The following is a 6,000-nucleotide window of genomic DNA, read 5'->3' as shown; positions in this document are numbered from 1 at the left end:
TATCTGCGCTATTTCGTTGTTTGTATTTTTATAACTGACCATTCGGATGTATCACGTTATGGCTTCCAGTTTCTTACTCGTACTGGCTGCAAATTGTACAATTCATACTGCGAGCGTCTATACAAAATGCGTGCCTGCTATGGCAATACATACAAATTAAACAAGAAATAATAAAACGTGAAGTCAATCTACGACCAGTGGTGGACTCTCCATAAGTTTCCTGCTCAGTCCACTTTTTTGTGCTGTCAACTTCCCACTGAATCTTTCAGAACGTTCAGTTTTAAAGAGTTTAAAATAGTTGTTAGTAAACTTATATTACCAAAATTCCTATGAGAATATGTAGACTTTCGTGATCAGTTTTTCAGGAATGATTGTTTTGGAAGGTCAACCAAAGCCTGTGTGTACCAAACTCAGTACTCTTAGTTGTTGACTCACATGCACCTAACCTTCTTGAAAGAAACAGCAGCAGAACTGCGATCTGTTGTGTAGTGTGTGAGGCACGTACAGTACTAAATGAAAGGTTGAAAATGGTGAGAATCATATTTGATGTTTCTTATCATTTGACTGTGAGGACCGTGTTATCAGTCTTCGAAAGTTGCATCATTTCAGAATCACCAGAAAAGATGAACCATGGTTCATTTCATGTTTACGAAACATGAAACACGAGTAATATGGGGGTTATTTGTTTTTAACCATCAAACAAGTTTAGGGTAAGAACCAATACCGAATGTGTGAGGACCGTGTTATCAGTCTTCGAAAGTTGCATCATTTCAGAATCACCAGAAAAGATGAACCATGGTTCATTTCATGTTTACGAAACATGAAACACGAGTAATATGGGGGTTATTTGTTTTTAACCATCAAACAAGTTTAGGGTAAGAACCAATACCGAATGTGACAAAGTCTTTGAGCAGGTTCTTCCTGCTATGATGCCCAACATGGTCCCAATGAAAGAGAGATTTCTCACAAGAATTATATAAGAATTGGAATTATTAATGTTGTGTCCTTAGGAAAGAATGTAAGAATCTAGGAAGTCACATGTATAATGACAGAAAGGAACATACCGAAACGAGGTAAGAAAGAAAGGAATAGATGGTAGGGTGCTGGAAAAAGGATATAAGATGTGGTGGTCAGGAAGAGACAAATGAAGAAATGGTGTCGCATAAATAGTAGCTAAAGAGCTGTCGAACAAAGTACTTAAGGTGGAAAATATAAGTGACGGGGTTATTAAAACTAAGGTAATAATGGAAGGAAATATTCTTAGTGTAGTCCACGTTTATGTTTCTCAAATGGGATGCGAACAGACGAGAAGGAACAGCTTATCAATAAACTGAAAAATGCTGTGACATTTAATAATACTGTTACTATAGGAGACTTTATTCCTAGAGTTGGGAATGATGGAAGAGAATACGAAACAGTCATAGGAAGCCACGGAGAAGATCACAAAAATGAAGATGGTAAAGTATTACTAGACACATGTCTGAGAAATAAATGGATGAGATAGTCACAGGCAAGTTAACCAAATAGAGTTGAAATTTGGAACGGAAATCTATAGAAGACTATATAATAATACTAAAGAAATCAGAAGACGCCTGACAGAAGTGAATGTGATACAAGCATTAATCTCGATGGAGAAAACACGGTACTGGTAGGGACAAAGAAGAATTCAGAAAACACATAGTGCGTAGTGGGGCGATCACTTTGTTGAAGAAATAATTCAAAAACCAAGATCGCTACATGGAGATCCGATGATGGCACCTTTAGTGTGCTGAAACCGGTTATCCAGTAAACAGTATTTAAGCGATTATGGACTTTGAATTATTTCTAAATTCAGAGAATGTACACACGGAGAAAAAGACAGGCAAAAATCAAGTGTTGGAAATCGAGAGATAGATAAGCCGAAGAGATATGTAGGGAGGAGATAAAGATACAGCATCGTAAAGATGAAACGAAGGATCCAGAGGAAGAATGGAGGAGGCTCAAACAGGCCCTAGTCAAGGCAGCAGAAGAAACATGTGGAAGGACATCAACAAAAAAAAAAATGAATCGCAGAAGGAGTCAAGAAGAAGAATAACGCGTGGAGTGAAAAAACAGAAAAGAACGTGATACAGACAAATGAAAACGACTAAGCGGAGTAGGAAGGAAAATGACAGTATCGGCTAAGAAGACATCATAGGAAAAATTGATAAAAGAAACATAAGAGAATTTTAAGGATGACAAGAAGATTTTACACTGTATATTATGTGACAGAAGAAAACAAAAAGAAACTACCTCAAAAGTCATGAACAAAGGAGGAAGACATTTGTGTGAGGAAGGAGGTGTTTTGAAAGTATGGAAAGCATATTTCCAAAAACTGTGTGAAAGGCAGGATGAAACAAATACACGTGATAAGATAAAGGAAGACGAATTGAATAATACCATCACAGAGGAAATAGAAAGAGAACATCTACAGAGGACGTGTGTAGATAAAGCTCTATCAGTAATGGAAAATGACAAAGATCCTCGAGCAGAGGAGCTCACAGTGGAAATGATTAAAGACACAATACCAATCTGAATACAGCGGCAGTATGGAGTAATGAGGATAGTATGGACAAAAGGAAAGATTCCTGATGTTACGACAAATGCAGTTGTTGTACCTATCTGTGATAAGGGTAACAAGGCGCTTTATGAGAATTAAAGAGGAAGAGCACTACTGTGCCACTGCATAAAGATTAATGAAAAGATAATTTCGTTGAAAATCAGAACGAAGATAGATTCGCAATTAAGAGAAGAACAACAAGGATTTCGACCTGAACGATCAACTATAAATGCCATATTTATATTCCAATAACTTGTAGAAGAGAAATGGGAACTTAGTAAAGACATCGTAGTTGCATTCATAGATGTAAAAAGGGCTTATGACACTGTTAGAAGGGAAGAGATACGGCAAGGTCTGAACAGACGGGAATTGAGTAACAGAATGGAACTGTGGATCAGAAACGTACAGATACGGCCTGAATTGTGTTATAATAGGAGGCAAAAAATCAGAATGGTTTATAACAGACAGAGGGGTTGGGTGAGGAAGTGTGTTCTCACTAGTGCTTTTTAATATAGTCACGGACAACACCATAAAGAAAGTTCACCAAGAGTCTACAGCAGATTAAATGAAAATCATAACATACGCAGATGATATGATATGACTGGGAAAAAAATGAGCAAAAATTAGAAGAACTACTAAATACCAGGCAGAGAGTAATTGAAGAAGCAGACATGGAAATCAGATTAACAAAAAGTGAAGTAATGAAAATCAACAGGACACCAAATATCCCGACTTTACGACACAGCTAACAATTCGAAATACAGTGTGCATTTACTCCAAAAATGTTTGAGTGAACCAAAGTTTTGAATTGAGTTTCTGACAGTAACCAATAATGTTAGAATACGATGCACCAGGAGGTAACGATCACCCGATGAACCAAAGAGACGTCTCAGTGCTTGTCCGAACTGCAATTTTCGAAAACACTGTGACATTACTATGAGATATCACTACGCGATACCGTTTCATTTTCTGAGACTGTTTTGTTGAGAGTACTGGCAAAGAGGGCTTGAGAGGAAAGATTGCGATTTTCGCGCTGTGAAGGTGCACTCCAGATTGGATGTCAGGGTCCTGTTGTTGGCAGAAGGCAGTTAGTGAATCCCATTAGGAGAAGCAAGCCTCCACAGGGAGATTGGTGGCTTCTGCTGAAGTGAAGCTGCAGCCTGCTTCTTGCTCTTGCGGGCATAACCAGTGTCTGGCCTATCTGATGGCAGGGGACGCTGTTCTGCCGCTGCTCTGCCCAGAGAGTAATTCAGTATGATATTTTTGCCTTTTCTGCACGAACATCTGACGTTGAGTTACCACAACGCAGCCCATCTAGCAATAGAGAGATTGTGGCTTTTGCTCCAAACTTTTGTCGTACAATCGAATTGAGTCGCCCAACCACCGTACTTGGAGCCACGAAGAGGCCGATCAACTGATGAAACTCTGCTCTAAGCCAGTACTAACCTTGTTTTGTTAACGCGCGTTTTTTACGCCAAGGGCGGGACGTTTCTGTTACAATCGATTGTTTTTTCAAGAAATAAGCGATATTCTCATACATCACTTTGGCAGCAGCACCTCTCCGCGGTGTTAGTGTTATTTTGTCTGAATTCAATGCAGATTAAAAAAAAATACTCTGTGTAGACTACTTGTGTTATGTGTATAATAAATAGAGCAAACCCTAATGCCTCACACTCATGTTTTATTTAAACTATAAGATACATTAAACTGTCCTACTACTTTTCCACAGATAGGCGGCTCCCTAATAAATATAATCTGTTACGTAAGCTTCTTGTCCTTTCTGTGACTGTGTTATTGTTCTGCGCAGTGGTGAAACTCAACGATCGATCCCTTATTATTCAGTGAAGGTAACGACACTGCACTCACTCGTCTTGCTTGATTATAACTCTGTTTATTGACTCGGGTGAGCTGTGACGATTTCCCCTATGGCTATAAGTGTGGTGTGTGTTGTTTCATGAGTGTTTGGTTAACGACCTTGTAATATACAGACGTAATAAGAAACAACATTCTGCAGCAACGTCACACCATAATGCATGTCCAGGTCACTGCTAAATCAACAGCTTAAACTTTCCACACCAACTGCATACCTCCCAGTGTTCTATAATTACTGTTATAACCATGAATAACACAATAAATATATCACCTTTCTACGGTTTATCACAACACTGACACAAATAATACTGTTACCAAGCGCCAAGTTGTAAATGAATACTTTAAGGAAAATTATATAAATTGATGGAGGTTATACCAGCGTCCAGAAAATGCAAGTGAAATGCAGAATTCCGGAAGAATCACAAGTTCGTTCACATACTAAGCCTAGTGAACGTTGAAGTCCAAGTTCCAGTATACGACTTCAACACAAAAACACGTACTGTATGTAGCAGCGTACCACACTGCGAGCTGATATGATTCGTCTTAACTGCTATGAATCTTATGTCGGGCACTGTCCTGCGGTTTGGTTGCTCACTGAGCTCGGAAAACACTCACGGATGCCGACAGGCCTTACAGCACCAACATCATCCCCATGAGCGAACAGGACGAGGATAAAAAGTTATATAATGATGCAGTTCACTGTCTTATTTGTGGGCTGCCGTTAGATAGAAAAGCTGGAATTCACCGTAGGGACCACCGCCATCTTATGAGGAAGTTCCGCAGTACAGCTCACAAAGCATGCAGTTTGAAGTATACGTTGCCACGACACATACCCGTTTTCTTCCATAATTTAAGTGGGTATGAAGCTCAATTTGTAGTTGACCAATTGGCTAATCTCGGCTGGGAGAAATATCAGGTCAGTGTCCTACCTGAAAGTGTAGAGAAGTATATTTCAATCTCCAAACGAATGACGCCGAAAATTACGCTCCGCTTCCTTGACACACTACGATTTATGCAGGCATTACTCCAGAGACTCGTTGAATCTCTACCTCGGGACGATATGCATATCACCTGATCTGCATATCCTGATGAGGAAAAGTTTCAGCTTCTGACTGGGAAAGGAGTTTTGCCTGATGAGTATCGGGAGAGATAGGCGAAAGTCGACGAAACCAGGCTACCAGACATTTCTTTATTTATCAATACTCTCACATGCGATGTCATAGCTAGTCCAGATATGAGCATGCCATGATTGTCTGGTGGGAATTCAACAGTTCCATTTCAGTGAATATGTGAGACTATCATGGACACCGACATTCACTTGCTTGCGGATGTTTTTGAAAAATGGTTCAAATGGTTCAAATGGCTCTGAGCACTATGGGACTCAACTGCTGAGGTCATAAGTCCCCTAGAACTTAGAACTACTTAAACCTAACTAACCTAAGGACAACACACACATCCATGCCCGTGGCAGGATTCGAACCTGCGACCGTAGCGGTCACGCGGTTCCAGACTGTAGCGCCAGAACCGCTCGGCCACCAACGGCCGGCGAT

Source organism: Schistocerca nitens, chromosome 3 (genome assembly GCF_023898315.1).
Source record: "Schistocerca nitens isolate TAMUIC-IGC-003100 chromosome 3, iqSchNite1.1, whole genome shotgun sequence".
In the NCBI taxonomy this organism is placed as follows: Eukaryota; Metazoa; Arthropoda; class Insecta; order Orthoptera; family Acrididae; genus Schistocerca; species Schistocerca nitens.
Note: the sequence above shows the minus strand (reverse complement) of the source record.